This window comes from Pygoscelis adeliae, unplaced genomic scaffold (genome assembly GCF_000699105.1).
Source record: "Pygoscelis adeliae isolate BGI_AS28 unplaced genomic scaffold, ASM69910v1 Scaffold120, whole genome shotgun sequence".
Lineage (NCBI taxonomy): Eukaryota > Metazoa > Chordata > Aves > Sphenisciformes > Spheniscidae > Pygoscelis > Pygoscelis adeliae.
In genome coordinates, this window is record NW_008824032.1 from 8,189,099 (window position 1) to 8,205,725 (window position 16,627).

Sequence of the window (16,627 nt, forward strand, 5' to 3'; positions counted from 1 at the left end):
TGGAAGAGGGGGCTGCTGTCCTTGCGCCCGTAAAACATTTCTGCGTGCTAGTATCAGAGAAGCTGGTTTCGTCAATGCAGCCGCTTGAGACTGCCGTGTCATGGGAGTAAAGACTTGTGGAGGGCCAGGCGTGGCTGGAATAGGAGTAAGGATGTGTTTTCTCGAGCTGTCCTATGAACCGAGTGGAATTGCTCACCTGTGTGAGCAGTTGCTGGTTTTATACTTGCAGTAATGGTTTTTTAGAATCTGACCTGTTTGTGGGACCGCCAGTTTACTGCAAGGGGAATATTTCCCATGGATTTGAGAGGGCTCATGCTTATGCCTTTGTTCTTTCTAAAGTTGAAGCACTGTTTTTTGTCCTAATAAAATAAGAATTCAGAGTAATAAGGAGAAGGGCTATGTAGAGCCAGATGTTGAAAGGTATTGCGTAGCACCAACTTACAGTTCAGAGTTTGATTTTCTTGGTGCTGATGTTGGCACCAGATCCATTAAAATGATTTTTCTCAGCTGCCTTGATATTGGCTGTGTCAACAGCGGGACAGTACAACAAACAAACTAGCACAATGACAAAAGACTTTAGCGAACAAATAAAATGGCAATTTTCCTCAAGCAAACACATAAGTAACAGTGCAGCCATTGGTGATGGTACTGTGCTGAACTGAGCTATGAGAGTTTTCTTTCAAATCAAACAGCTGATTTACTAATGTTATTTTTTTAAATAAGCATATTATTGTTTTCTAATAAGTAAGGACACTTATTAAACCTGTCCTTGATTGAGGACCCACGTGAGGGTTAGGCTGAGAAAAAAAACAGCTACCTCAAAAGCCCGGCCCTGCAAGGTTTGTACGCTGGTATGGGACTGTTCCTTGGAAACAGTGAACTTCTGGTATTTCAGGACTGTTTTGCACCTGTAGTACTCAAGGGGAGATAAGTTTCAAGGGTGGCTCTGTGGAAGGCAAGGCGATTTGTCCCTAATATGGATCAGGGCTTCATTATCTGTCTGTTTTCATTGTTGGGTAGTCTGAGGGTGGGGAGGTCTGTGTAAAGCGATAACGTTCACTCGAAGGCTTGGTCCGTTTCCTCACTTCTGATCTGATTCTGCTCTTTGGCAGCAGAGGATGCTGTTGAAGCTGCTGAAGCTCTGCAAGTAAGAAGGGAAGGAGACCTCTGAGCTGGGCTCTCTTCTGCCGTCAGCTGGAGGACAGGATCCCTGATGAGCCGGGAGACCTGAGCCCCTGGTGGCAGGAGCGAGGGAAGGAGTGTGTCATTATTTGCAGGAGAGATCTGTGGCTGAGGGAGAAGGGCATGTCCCGGTTTCAGCTGGGACAGAGTTAATTTTCTTCCTAGTCGCTGGTACAGCGCTGTGTTTTGGATTTAGTATCAGAATAATGTTGATAACACACCGATGTTTTAGTTGTTGCTAAGCAGTGCTCACACTAGTCAAGGACTCTTCAGCTTCCCATGCTCTACCAACTGAGAAGGCTGGAGGTGCACAAGAAGCTGGGAGGGGGCACAGCCAGGACAGCTGACCCCAACTGGCCAAAGGGACATTCCATACCATGGGACGTCATGCTCAGTACATAAACTGGGGGAAAGCTGGCCGGGGGGGCCGCTGCTCGGGGACTGGCTGGGCATTGGTCAGCGGGTGGTGAGCAATTGCACTGTGCATCACTTGCTTTGTATATTATTATTATTATTATTACTATTATTACTAGGATTTTATTCTATTTCAAATATTAAACTGTGTTTCTCAAGCCACGAGTTTTCTCACTTTTACCCTTCTGATTCTCTCCCCCATCCCACTGGGGGCGGGGGGAGTGAGCGAGCGGCTGGGTGGTGTTAAGTTGCCGACTGAGGTTAAACCACGACAGTGCTTTATTATAGTTCTTCCTCTGAGAGACTTTTTTATGGAGGAGATACAGAACGGCAGCGTCACTACCTTCTTCTATGATGTTTCCTCCTTCATTACAGTAACTTTTCAGTATCTTGAACACCCTTGGGTAGTTAAGATACTTCTATTGGTATCTCTTGGGAATATTGTTTCGGTTTTGTCTAAGGTTAATAAGCAATTTAAGAATATCATCCAGAGATCTGCCCCAAGGCTGGATAGTTATGAGTGGAAGGGTGTGTGGGACAAGATGGGCAAGTACCTAGGCCAATGGGCACCCCCAGTGTTTTGGACTGATGTTTTAGTTGTTGCTAAGCAGTGCTTACACTAGTCAAGGACTTTTCAGCTTCTCATGCTCTACTGACTGAGAAGGCTGGAGGGGCACAAGAAGCTGGGAGGGGGCACAGCCAGGACAGCTGACCCAAACTGGCCAAAGGGACATTCCATACCATGTGACGTCATGCTCAGTACATAAACTGGGGGAAAGCTGGCCGGGGCGGGGAGGGGGCACTGCTCAGGGACTGGCTGGGCATTGGTTGGCGGGTGGTGAGCAATTGCATTGTGCATCACTTGCTTTGTATATTATTATTATTAGGATTTTATTCTATTTCAATTATTAAACTGTCTTGATCTCAACCCACGAGTTTTCTCACTTTTACCCTTCCGATTCTCTCCCCCATCCCACTGGGGGCGGGGGGAGTGAGTGAGTGGCTGTGTGATGCTCAGTTGCCGACTGAGGTTAAACCACGACAGGGCAGTACCATCTTAGGGGCTGTGGTAAGTCTGCTTAATTTGGCTGCACTAAGCAGCTCTTTCCCCAGTTCTTTATCCAGGGCTGGCTGTGATAGCTCAGTTTCTTCTTGAAGTGTATTCACTGGATTTACCTAAACATTTTCATGATAACCAGTGTGCATTGTGCACTTCCATGCTACTTACTGTAGTAAAGCTCTATGCTTTGAGTGCTATAATGGAAAAAATAAATAAATGCTGAGGCCAAAAGACATGTAAAATGCATTCATGTTGATGAGCATTTAATGATTTTTCTCTATTAGGTTGAGTGCAAACTTTGATTGATAACATCTGGTAATTCAGCTGGATGTGACCTCTGGAGGTCTCTAGTTCAACCCCAGGGGTTCACCGTTCCCAGGCTGGATGAGGTTGCACAAGGCCTTCCTTGTCCGGCTGCATTTGAAAAACCTCCTCCCCCGTCGTGCCGGGGCTCCAGACCCAGCACTCCACCACCCTCACTGGGAAGAATTTTTTTCTCGTATCTAGTGAGAATTCCCTTTGCCATATACTTTCTCTTTGCAGCAGTGAGGAAGGTGCAATTAGCAGACAGGGCACCAAAAACAACACCTTGCACAGGAGAGGTTTTTTGTAGCCCTGTTTATATGCGTACAACCAAATTGTGCTGGCCAGTAAAACCAGCATTGTAGAGAGTAGCTCAAGCTTCCTTTTCAGTGTTTGAACTACTGTGCTTCACCACATTATTGCAGCTTCCCTCTCTCTACAGTACTGAGACTAGGAGCACGTACTGATGTGTGTGAGATGCTCAACAGCAATAAGAGGCAAGAAAATGACAGCTTACATTTTGATCTGCATTTTCAGTGCATGGTGTTGGTATGAAGGGTGGGGGCTTTCAGCTTGTGTGTGTGCTGCTGAGTTTCTGTGCTCTTCTGTTTCTTTGGAAAAAAGGAAGAGGAAAAAGGCACTCAGAGCTTAGATCAAAGCCAGAAGGAAAACCTGGAATTGGTTCTTGCATTTGCTTGAACAAGAATTGAATCTGAGGAAATGTACCTTACCCTTTTTTAGCGGGCTAGGTGAAATTCCAAGGTCTTGACTTCCCTTTGAAATCTCCACGTCAATTTTTAAAGTCTGACTGAAAACTTACATGGTGAGATGACTTTGAATATTGTATCACTTAGTGGGTCATCCATTTTCATACCTGCATGTGTTGTGGTAGTGGGTCTTGTGGTGGGTTTTGTTTTCACTGAGAGTGAAGTCATTTAGATTTGCTTTGTAGCCAAAACCTCTACTGATGCAAATGGGTGTGATTCTAGAGAAGGTTGTAGGGCTACAGTGATTTCAAGAAGAAGATTTGAAGAACTGGACTCTTATCTACAGTTTTATGTAAGGTGACCTCCAATGAAGTAAAGAATATTGCTAATTTTCTTTCCTTTTTTTTTTTGTTGTTTGACCTGTACTTTGAAAAGAACTCTGAAGCTTCTCTGCTGCATGTATTTAGGTGCTGTCTACCTTGTTTTCCTTTTTTGTGAGAATTTATTCACAAAGAGGGTATTAACAAAAGAACAAGAGACACTGCATATTCTAAGGTAGTGAAGCATGATCATGTCTGACTCAGACCGAGGCAGGCACAATGCTTTCACTGAGGCTGTTTGCTACTTTTGTTTTGAGCACTGAATTAATGCAGTTGCTTATCAGAAAATTGGAAGAAAAAGATTCCTTGACAACAGAAAAATTCCCCATCAAGTTGGCATTTCTATTACTTTTAAAGTTAAAAGAGCCAATCTCATCCAGTTTACTCCATCACACAAAGCCTTGATTATGGCTTCAAAGTGATGCTGAGGGCTTGCAAAGTTGGACAAGTACTCTTGTTTAAAGGTTTTGCATGACAGTTGAATTAAGTTAGTATTTCAGTATGCATCAGAGAGAAATAAAAGCTTTGGGGACTGAGCTGAAACAGTAGGTGATGTGAAGGTTGTAAGAGAAAGATGAAAACCTTTCCTTCTATATCTGTCATCTCAGTAATTTGTCTGGATGGCAGGTTCATAGGAATCCCACTTTTTTTTCCTTTTTTTAATGCAGGATTGATTCTCCTGGGTATATGAAGGAGGGAAGAGGTAACTAGAGAACAAGAAGCTGCTGTGCTGAAATTGCTTCAGGCTACCTCCTGGAAGGTAAGAGAAGTTACAAAATGCCTTAGGAAAGCCTTTCTTCCTCTAACGCTTAATCACCTTTACCAAGTTAATAAAAAGAGAAAAAGTGAAATGTAGCATTGCCCAAAAAGAGTGAGTCCCCTGGAGAGGTTTGCACTAACGATCAGGCCCTAAAATGTGCTGCATGCAACCTCTGGAAATGTACTAGTACTGCAGGTCAGGTACTACAATCTTCCCTCCGATGAGAGGTCTGTCCATTGTTTCCCTGCTTCCTCTGCACCCTTCCTTCAGCTCTGCCTTCAGATTTGCTATTGTGTAACACCATCTTCATAAAACATGATGAATTTTCCAAAACCGTAGCTATTGCATACGTGGCTTCATCAAGGCTAAAAAGCCAAAGCACGACCTCTCTCCCAGGCTTCCAAGGAAAGGGAAAGAACGAGCAGAAGTGATCTGTTGAAGTGGATTCCCTATTTCTTTTCTTGTACTGAGATCCAGGTCAAACACGGTACTCCCCTGCCCTAGTGTCATCATAATTTTTTTTTTTCTTGCAGCCACTGTAGCTGTTTATACAGACTAAATGTAATGTTTGCTGTTATGAAAGTCCATCCAGAAGCCAAACTACGTACCAAAATACTATTCCCTGGAATAATCGACAACGTTGTTTATGGTTAAGTTAAAGGACCAGCTGAGTTAGCTTACAAGTCTTAAGAGGCGTGTCTGCAGCTATTTCTGAGTAACAGACATACACTGTGATAGTGTGGTTGAAACTGCTCTACTCTCTGGGCAGCTCTACAGAGCTCCAGAGATTTATAGTCTTTGAAATGCTCCTGTATAACTACAGAACTGAACTTCGAACTTGTATATCTAAAATCACGAGCTTATGCTCCCTTAAGTTCAGTAATGCCCATCAAGAAGCCTTGATTCTAAGGTTGTCAGAAAGCACTACACATTTTATCATGGTGTAAAATAAGATCTTTCCCACTCTCGCAAGAGAAGGATGCTAAAATTTTTCTCTGTGGCTGTGGTAACCGCAGCAGCTTGGGTTAAAAGAGCTGCAGTGCTGTCTTAGTATCTTGTGTGTCCGTAACCTTTCCTGGTGTAAGGCATGGTGGCAGGATGAAAGCTATGTCATTAGGTTCTAGTTCGTCTTTAATCAACTAAATCATGTTCACACCAGTAACTTTGTAATTGTTCACATTTGTTTTGTACAGCTTGCTGCGGTTTTCAAGATTTTAAAATCAGAGAATCTCACAATCTGCACTTGCTGATCAGGCTTCTGTAAGGCACACGTAAATGAACATCATATAGTATTCAGCAGGTTTTTTTAATAGTTGCAATTATTAAAATAGAAATCTTAGGGAAGTAGCAGCTGTATCGGTGCCACTGCCCAAGACAGCATTAGCAGCAAGACTAGTGGCAGGGAGGGTTGTGATGCATGTGTGGAGAATCAACAGAGAGCTTTAGGGCAGGAAAGCAGTTTCCATGGAAAAAGGTGCTATGCTCACCCTCACTGACAAGGAAGATGACCAGTGTAAGAATCAAGAGACAGTACACAAGAGGGGTGTTGTGGTCATTTAGAAGCTGGCACTTCGGGACCCATGATGGTTCCTGGCTGTGGCATTTTTAACCTGGAGCTGTGGGGCTGGCTTACCATCTGGTGGGACTGTAGGCTTAATGCACCATCTTAATCTTACCCTTACACTGTACTGCAGGGATAAGGTCAGGCAGGAGTTTTAGGAAAAAGAAGGTAAACTGGTTTTCGTGCATTGCCTCCAGAAAACTAATGATAAGGCCTGCTTATTACATTAATTACTGTCAAGTAAGAGATACTCTTTCCTCATGCTGTTAGTTCATAGAAGTTGTAACTACAGGTTTTGCAATGGCCATTATTCAATGACCAGATCTAACTATCAGACCTGATTTTCTCCATTGGTTTAAATCTAATATAGTCTTCTGCAGGGTGGGTATGGAATGCAGAACAGGGTAGGGTAGAATGTGGTCTATTACCTCAGCATAGAAACCTGGTTGGATTGTAAGGTTATTCATCGGTATTTCTTCTGTTTTCAAAACACTTATAATTCTCAGTGATGCAAAGGCACTTTTTGGTGTAATCAGCACCCCACATGCATGACCCTGAGTGTCAGTGAGGGCTGTGCCTTTAAAGTAACATATGTACAAATGATCAGACTGGTTCAGACCGAGCATCTGCCTGCTCCCTGTCTCCAGCAATGGCCCCAAGCTCACTGTCTAATGGTTTGCCGGGAGCTTAGCATGTGAAAGGGTGCTTTCTGGGAAGCAGCTGGTCCAAGCTCAGGGAAGCCCTGCCTAGCTCACAGCTACCCAGGCCAGCAGGTGAGGAAGCACACATGCTCTGTGGGGACAGCGGTGTGGCTGCAAGAAGAGATGATGGGAGAGCAGGTAGGAGATCCTCTCGGTCCAAAAACTCAGCAACAGGATCTGGTTCTTGTACAAGTGCTTCTAGTGCACAAGAAGCATGGTTAGGAGTGGCCTGGTGAGACTTGCCGTGTCCCCCAAGGCAGGAATGGTGCTGAGAGGACAGCTTCAGTCCTTGTAATGTGCACAAGAACAGATTGGTAGAGCTGTACCAAGTACAAACTGAGCTGGCTGACTAAAAGCAAACCAAACACAAAAGCAGACACCAGGGAAGCAGAAGAATGAGGCATGATACTTGTCCTGGATGCTTTTCTAGCCTATATGAGTTTTCACTTTAGGGATGTCCTGAACCTGGGGTGGTTTATCTAGTTAGTGACTATCAATAGATCTCTCTTCTAAATGCTCGTTCGGTCTCCCTTGAGAATTTTCTGCAGCTAGAAAATCCTCCAGCAAGGAGCTCTGTGATCTGTAGGGCTTGTCTAGAACCCAGCTTCCGGTAGCTTCATTGATGGCTCCCGGTTCTTGAATATCTGAAGAGACAGTGAAGAGTCGTTCCTATCCATGCCATCAGGCCTCCCAAAGGTGTCTCTTCACCAGGGTGGAGAATGCTAGCCCACTAGCTCCATGTATGGTGACCACTGTCACCATGCGCAAAGTGTGTGTCAGGAACACATTGCTTACCCGTGAAATGCACGTGTTTCTTGAGTGAAACACTGCAGATCTTCATCAACAGGTCAGTGGATTTCTAAATGAATCCACTGTCTTGAGCAATTTTTTCTTTTCTCAAAATTCTGAGAAACAATAACAATGTTTTGTCACTGCCTGTTCTTGTGTGTGGTTTGAAAAAGAGCACCTTAAAAGACCGGTCAATAAATGTCTTGGCAGCACTCTGACTTTAGTCTTGCCTAAGAGGAATCACCATCTGTTGAATCACAACTTTCACTTCCTTTGTTGCCTGAGTTTCTTAATCTTTCATCTCACATTGGTCTAGCTCTGTGGACAGGGCAATGTCACCAAAGCAGAAATAATCATGCTGGAGATGAGGCTGGGGACCGCAAAGGCAAGTCTATGAGCAGGGTCTCTGGGGACTGGACTGGACTGGAGAAGTGGAGGAGCCCCTGTGCAGATGAATGTAGGTGGTGTACTTTGAGGGAGAGCAGACAGCAAGGGCAGAGAACAGAAGCTTCGGGGTGGGGGGTGGTGGTGTTAAAATTTAGTTTTTCCAAGGGTGCTGAACTACTCCAGGGGAGCTCTGCTAGGTACAGTGTGGCTTTCAAGGACTAAAATGGATTTGAGGAGCAGGCCAGCATATTGAAAGCCACAGACTGAATTTCTTACTGATACTAGTGTCTGCCAAGAACTTACTCTGTACGGCTTCTTACCAGAGGTCTCAAAAATGCTGATAAGGTGTAGGACGTTGTAGGCCAGCTGCACCACCTCAGCATCAGACTTCCTTTTTTGTCTATTTATATAACTTGGCCTTCTTGCCAGAGCATGCCTTGTCATAAGTTCTGTGGGATTTCATTGTCTTTTCAGCTTTTAAATGAAACAGTGTGTCCCAAACAATACTGGATGTCACACTGCATTATCTTCCCCTTCTGGGTACTTCTTCAGTTTCATTCTTTTTCAGTGTAATAAAACCCAGAGCCCCGTCCCAATGCCTTCCTTCCCCCGTTCTTCAGAACTGCCTTGAAAGTCCCTGGCTAGACTATCATGTGCTCATCACTGGTTTTCCCCAAGGACCCTGTTTCTTGTGGAAACACAAGTCCTTAGGGTTGTTGTCCTGAGTCTACTTTTGACAAGACAGCTGTTTTCTACTCTTACTTGTGGAAAACTCCTGCAAATTTTCCTCTCTCACAAGTTTCAAACTTTTCCTCTCTTCCAGACTTCCTCATCCTCCATTAGTGTGAGATACTGACCAGTCACAGCAGCACTGTGCCTGCTTCCTGGAGAAACAGAATTTCTCCCTCTAAATTTCTTAAAAGGCCTTGGAGAAGTTCTTTTGTTTTCACCTATCAAAGGAAGATGTAGGAGGATGGCTTTTGTTTGTAAAACAAGGGGCCATGTGGAAACCATGGGACATAGGGCCCTACCTGCCTTTATTGATTCTTAAGATAGGCTGTCTCTTAGGTTATAAAGTTGAGTTGCACAGTATCAAAATGCATTTAAAAACTGGGCTTTAACCCATCATTAGTGTTTTTACAGTCTCCATCTTAAACAGATAAGGGGCTACATCTGTTAACTGGGTAAAGTGGGGGATACAGGCATGATGCACTAGCTGAATAGTTGTTCCATTGCCTCACCCTGGTATCGGTGTGACCCTCCTCTATCATTGTGATCCATTTCTTTCTCATTCTATATTTAGCTATAAGAGGTAAAGGAAGGGATATTAGACATACAATATTAACCTATCCTAGAACTATGCATCAAGTCCAGTAAACTTGTGGAGCATTATTTGAACCATCCAATGTAACAGTAAAGTGAGTTATTTTTAATACTGCTGTAGCATTTCTCTAGATAATTGAAAAACATACATCACTTTTAATACTCTTTATTAGTCTGTGGAATTGTGGAAGATACTGCTCTAAAAAATTATTGACTCATTCCTGTTACATTTTCAGGGCAGTTTTGTCACAGGATTACAGCAATATTATATACTGGATGACTCTGGGGGCTTCATGAAAGCATGAGCATTTTAGAGAACATAGACCTTTTTTGAAGAAGAATCTTACAATATAGGAAGTAGGCAAAGTTCTTAAGTTCTTATAATTTTTAAACTGACTGATTTCGTGCTAATTTGAAGTCAATGTTTTGGATGTGCTATCTCTAGCTCAGTTATTTCAATTGCACTTTTGTAAAAGACAAATTACTTAAACTGTTCAACAGTTTTGTATGTTTTAGTATGTTTTAAGTTTTGCTGTTGTTGTGGCTTAACCTGGCAGGCAGCTAACCACCACACAGCCATTCGCTCACTCCCCCTCCCCCCAGCAGTGGGATGGGGGAGAGAATAGGGGAAAAAAAAAGAAGTAAAATTTGTGGGTTGAGATAAAGACAGTATAATAGGGCAGAAAAGGAAGGGAAAATAATAATAAAAGAATATACAAAACAAGTGATGCACAATGCAAGTGCTCACCGCCCGCGGACCGATGCCCGACCAGTTCCCGAGCAGCGGTCACCGCCCCCCAGCCAACTCCCCCCAGCTTATATACTGAGCATGACATCATATGGTATGGAATATCCCTTTGGCCAGTTGGGGTCAGCTGTCCTGGCTGTGTCCCCTCCCGGCTTCTCGCTGGCAGGGCATGAGAAGCTGAGAAGTCGTTGACTAGTGTAAGCATTACTTAGCAACAACTAAAACACCAGCATGTTATCAACATTATTCTCATCCTAAATCCAAAACACAGCACTGTACCAGCTACTAGGAAGAAAATTAACTCTATCCCAGCCGAAACCAGGACAGCTGTACACCTTCTTGTATAATTTTTTGACAAGTTCTCCATAAACTCAGATAGCAAGTTACAGCTTGCATTCAAGCATTTTGGTATATTTCACTTTTTCAGTGCTGAGGTCTTTGGATCTTGAAAAATGTCTGAGCTAGCATGTTTTCCAGCCCTTCCTGGAAGTACTGGGAGGTGAACTCTAACAGCTGTCATTCATTAGCTTGAGCAGTTTCTTTGTTTAAAGTACAAAACCCTGGGCTTATTCTGTAAGGGAGACCTACTAGGTCTCTGAGGACTTTGGTTATTATTTAGTAAGTTCAGAAACTGTTGACATTCAATGTATTTTTTTTTTTCTGAAAGTTTTCCCTGTAATTTGTGGGTATGGTGACAGCAAAAGATAAAACTTATGTTCTCTGTTTTGTCTCTGTATCTCCTTCTGTACTTCTAAATCCAGCCCCTGCCCCACCAGAGAGTGGTGGGACAGATAGTGGTGACAGTGGTTCTACTGCTGATAACCTGGTGTTCAACATATGGTCCACAGGTAGTTAGGGAGGGGGTTATTCTATCACAAGAAGTTCAAGAAGTCAGAGTGCCTATTGAAATTACCAGACAGCAGGCTTAAATCAAGCAAAGGCAAGTTCTTTTACATAGCACAGTAGAAATAAACTATGAGACTGATGGGCGCAGGGTGTTACGGAGACCAGGAGTATAAATGGGCTCAAAAAAGGAACTGAGAAAATCATAGAAAGGCTTTTAAATGCACAGATGCAAAACCATCCTCTGGCTCTGGCTGTCCCTGAACAGCCAATTTCCAGAACTCACTAGGGTATATTAGAGGAAGAGTCAATCTTGCCCTGTTTTTTGTCCTCTTTCCCAAAGTACCCATTATTGGTCACTGTCAGAGGAAGGAGCCTGGCGTTTTATAGATTTGGTCTGATTCACTGTGGCTGTCCTTATGTTACTGACCTCCTACATCAATGAAACAGGAGCAGGATTCATGGCCAAGTACACATTTTCTAGTGTGCAGAAAAAAAAGTAAAGGTCATGTCCTCAGCCACACCACAACCTGTTCTCACTTTGTTAAAATGCAAGGTTAATGAGCATAAACACATCTGCTTGACCTAAACATATTCCCTAGACTAAGAGCAGGAGTGCATTAGATCCTGGGATGGTTTGAGAAGAAAAAGTAAAACAACATCAAGTTACTCTTAATTCTGCTGTGGTCTTACTTGGTTAGCTCACAAATATTCAGGAACAGCAAGAAAAATGCAGGCTTCCAGTGTAGTCCAATGCCAAGAATGTAATCCACAGTTTGTCCTTAATCCCGTGAGGATCATCTCAAATGTTTCCAGTGCTTTTGGCAGGAATATTAAATTACAAAATCTAGGATACTTGCCAGAAACAGAAAAAAGAAGGCTTGCAGTAAAAGCAGTGCCCCTGCTCTATACTTCTGCAGGAGCAAAATGGCATGTCAGTATGGACGATTACTTTGAAAAAACAAATTAAAAGGGCAACTTCTCATAAGTGTCTTACAGCAGTCCATTCCAGTTAGTTCCCAGTACTAAAATATGCACTGTGTGCTGCCTGATAATTCAAGGAAGTAAGTGAAGGCGACTATCTTGCCAGTATACTGAGCTTTTCTTTTACGGAGCTAAAAGTACTTATCTGTCTCATTTCCAACTCAGGCTGGGACCTGAGCTCCAGAGCCTGACTTCTGTTTTGTCTGTGTGTCGGAACGAACTTGCAGAACACAGTGGGGTTGCTTCAGATTCACTCCAGTACAACCAAGGTCAGAGATCAAGGATTGCTGTTTTTATTGAATTTACCATAAGAAGGTACTTACACCTTTGTAAAATAAATCCTTGACTATACAAAGAGTTCCAAGGGGAGGGAGTTGGAGAACTGTAAGGTCTTGTTGTATGTATGTCAAGCCTCCTTTGAGAATTACATGCAACTCAATACATGCTTTATTTGTCAAGGTGAAAGTCCCGTTTGTCTTTAGAAAGTGAATCTTTAGCCATTTCTGACGAAATTGTTATACTAGGGTACTTTCATAAGTATAAGCTCCCCACGAAAGAAAAGGACAAATTATAAGCTGTTTGTGTATTTATTGGTTGATATTGGAAAATTTTCATCTTATATCAGACATGTTGACTTTGACACGTTTTCCTTCTTTCTCTCTTTTCCTGGTCTCTGTCCCACATGACTGCTTTTCCAGGGTCTGTAGAGGACTGTCTGACATTCTGATCCCTTTTAGGCAATACTCTGGTTGCTTCTGCAAGAGATAGAAACACCAATGATTTATTTAGTAATACATTTGAATTTTGTCACTCTATTTGTGTTCTCTTCCTCATGCTTTATTGAAGAGCTGTCCTTAAGATCAGCTAGAGATTTAATTTAGAAATTCCAGCTGTACCTTACCCAAAATACACATGCTACGGAATACCAAGGGTACATAGATGTCCCTTTATTGGCTATTGTTTTAAAATAAGAAGAGTCTGAGCTTCAGTCTCTGGATTTTTTCAGTGCCTACCCCATTTGTTTCCACTGATGTTACGATGATGCAAACAAAAAATAATGTAGGTACATAGAGCTGGTACAGTATTTTATTGCCACGCTGTTTAGCACCAATGCCAAAAAGTCTTCACAGCTGCTGCTGTACTTTGCTGGTGCCTCCCACTGAATAAGTATTCTAACTCAGGCACAAACATCACAGAATCAGTCTCTTATTTTCTGCCAAGAATGGGGTGGCTGAAAAACACTTTTCTCCTTCGTATCAGAGAGTTGTGCTTTTCTGCAGTGGCAGGAAAGGGTGGAGAGGAGGAAGCCTTGACCTCAGAGCTACTTTCATGTTTATCTTTCTTGCCTTTTCTTGGTCTGGGGGATATTTATGTCTGCCAGCTGGGACTCTCCTGTGGCTGCATGTCTTACCTTGCAAAGCCAATTGACTTTTTAGGGTGCTTACAAGACCCATATATGCTGTTGCATTTGCACCAGATATGTTAGAAACCACATCCTGTATCACATACGCAATTGCAGACACACAGAAAATAGGATGCATTTTCCACTTGTTACTCAAGTTTTGATAAATCTAAACATGAGACAGCATCTAACTTGCTATCTTGATTCTTTTTGCGGCTCTGTTCAGATGAAAGGGTTTGAAAGAACACCGAAACTAGAGGGAAGGTGACAGACAGATCAAATACATGGAGGAGCAATGCACACTCTGCCTTTTGTGAAGAAGGTAGATAAGGGTTCTGGAAAGCTTTGGAGGCACAAGGCTTGTTAAACCCACCGCACATTTTTCAGAGGAAGCCAGACACGTATTCAGGGAAATGTCGCTGGCAATATTGAAGTTGCTTAAAAAGGTAACAGCACTGCTTTCTAAACGTAAGCTCCTCTTCCTTTTAGTTATAAATCACTAGTTACTTTCATCAAAGGAAACCGTAAGATACATTTTTCTTGTTAATTGTATACCTAATGACGTCTCTTTTTTTTTCTGTTAAAGATCGACTTGACCTTTTGTTAAAACAATACCACACAGTAACTAGTTAGAGTGTTAAGAAGTGGCAAAGCAGTAACATTGGCAGAGAGAAGAAAATTGAGGCTTCCCACTTGTTAGTGTCAAAAATGTATGTGACTGAGTGACAGCCTAGTCAGCTAAGTCCATACAGCAGTTATTTTGCTTTGTGACCTCCATTTTCAAAACCTTGGATGCTTAACTCAAAGTATATGAAAGCAAGTTATGTACATTTGCTGAAAAAGCATACCTTTCAAAGACTCTCTGGCAAGGCGTTTAGAACCTCATGTAAACTCCAATTCTTCAATTGCCATGTTTGCTGAGCACCTGTGAAGGAGTATCAACTGCAGAGGACAGCCATTTCCCATGCCTGTACTGCAAACAGTATTATGTTGGCATTGTAATGTGAGCAATTAAAATGCATAAATAGTTGAATACATGGGATATCTGAGGCTAAAGTAGACCCACTTAATGTACTGAATAATTAGCTTCACTGAAATCAGAAGCAAAATACCCAGCATTTAAACAAGAAATGCTGGCCTCTTTTCTGTGTACTGTATACAACATGAAACAAAATTAAGCCTTGGAACACAGTCTCAGATAGGCTTGGAGTCCTAAATGAAAGAAAAAGAAAAAGGACACAAATTCAGTAACTGAATTCAAAGCCTCCAGTAGGTTGCAGACTCAGCATGGGAGAATCCACAGAGAGAGGAGCCCAAACCTCTTTTTGCAAATAAGGGGAGAGTGTTACTGAAGGAAGAGAGGGATAACATAGCTGGTTTGCTCGTGTTAAACTTGTCTTTCAACTGAACAGAAGTTCTAGTTGACTTCAGTGGAGTTTTACCAAAATAGAACTGTATTAGGCACTGAATAGGTTTTCAGGACTTCAGGTTCATTGATGTATTTTATAGCCCCTTGAGAAATTGTGATAATCGCCTGTCTTCCCCTTAGGAAGTGACTCGGTAATGATACTCTCTGCTTCTTACATTATGTTGTGCAGATTTGGTAAAAAGCCTTCCCCCCAACTTTTAGCATATTGTTGCATTGCTTAGTGCTGGCATAAAATGAAATAGCAGTTTGGGACTCGCACTGCTTTGCTTTTTCTTTTTTCAGTATCTTTTGTGTTACTCATGTTTACTGTTGTTTTATTATAACAGCCTGGATAGTATATGGGGTGCTTTAGTTGAGAAAAAATTGGTGATTCATGTTTTATTAGCGTTCTTGAGGCATGCCAGTGAAATCTTACTAACTGTAAAACATTGAGCAATGATTAATGAACCCTTTGGAGAACGTAGGTGAGTCCTGCTTCACATTACATTCTGATGAGCAGAAGGACAACTACCAACATTTTCAGAACGTTTGCTAATGCTGCGAGCTTCAATATCTGGGAGATATGCTATGCGCTGGGCCCCATTAAAACAGCTTAGTTTCCTGTTGGCAGACGATACGCCTTTAAAAAAACATTGCCAACCAGAAATGCTGGCCATGGGGTCTTAGAATTTGTTCACTTCTTGAGCCTCGTCTTGAAGGATGCTGAGGACCTGCAGCCCTGGTTCTTACTGCCGAGAGCTACTTCCCCTTGGGACTTCTTAAAACTAGCATAATGTGTTTCAAGCTGAGTATCCAAAAATGACTGTATGAGTCATTAGGTAGTAAGCACTCCGGGGGCTCAGCCAGCCTTCCTGTTCTGCATTTATGCAGTGTGTAATATTATAGAGGTCTGGATCTGAGTGTTTTACAAGCTACGCAATACACTAGATATTAATAGTAGTCATAACTAAGGGATATAGTTTGGCTGCTTTGATCTCATCAGAGCCACATTTCAAATCTTGCAGAGCTGAATGTAGAAACCCAGAGTCTCTAGACCTCACGCTTCATTATTTGAGCAGCAGGCCATCCATTGCAGTAGTTATTCTGTTCTATACACAGCAGTTCTCCACAAAGTAAAATAAAAACAATGAGATGGAAGAAAGATGCTTGATGCAGTGCCTGATGTTTCATTTGCTCAAATGGTATTTACAACTCTGTAGTGTGCAACTGGAAGTGAGGCCTCCAACTGCCATGTCCTATGCAAACATGCTGGAAGGTATAATCTTTTCCACACAATTCTCTTAAAGTTATATTGCCTGATAAGTAAAATTCTTACTTGGGCACTGAGATTATCAGCAAAGCATAAGGAAAGATTAGGAGATGCAACGTTGCCCAAACCATCCATGCGAAGATGACTCAAAGTCACAAGATTTGTTTAAAATACATAACAACTTAGGGTTCTTCTCTATTTGCTGTCTTGCCCAGGGGTTCAGATTTTAGATCTTCAACCAGGCTGATGAAAGACTACTTTCATCAAGGGAGTTGAAGGTCATGTGTAGTCGTGTGATTGCATGAGTTAGCCTTCAGAAAGAAATGTCAGATATTACATTATTTAGCAACATGGAGTAGCATTATTGTCCTTTTAAATTGCTTTTCAGTACCAGGGAAAAATGGT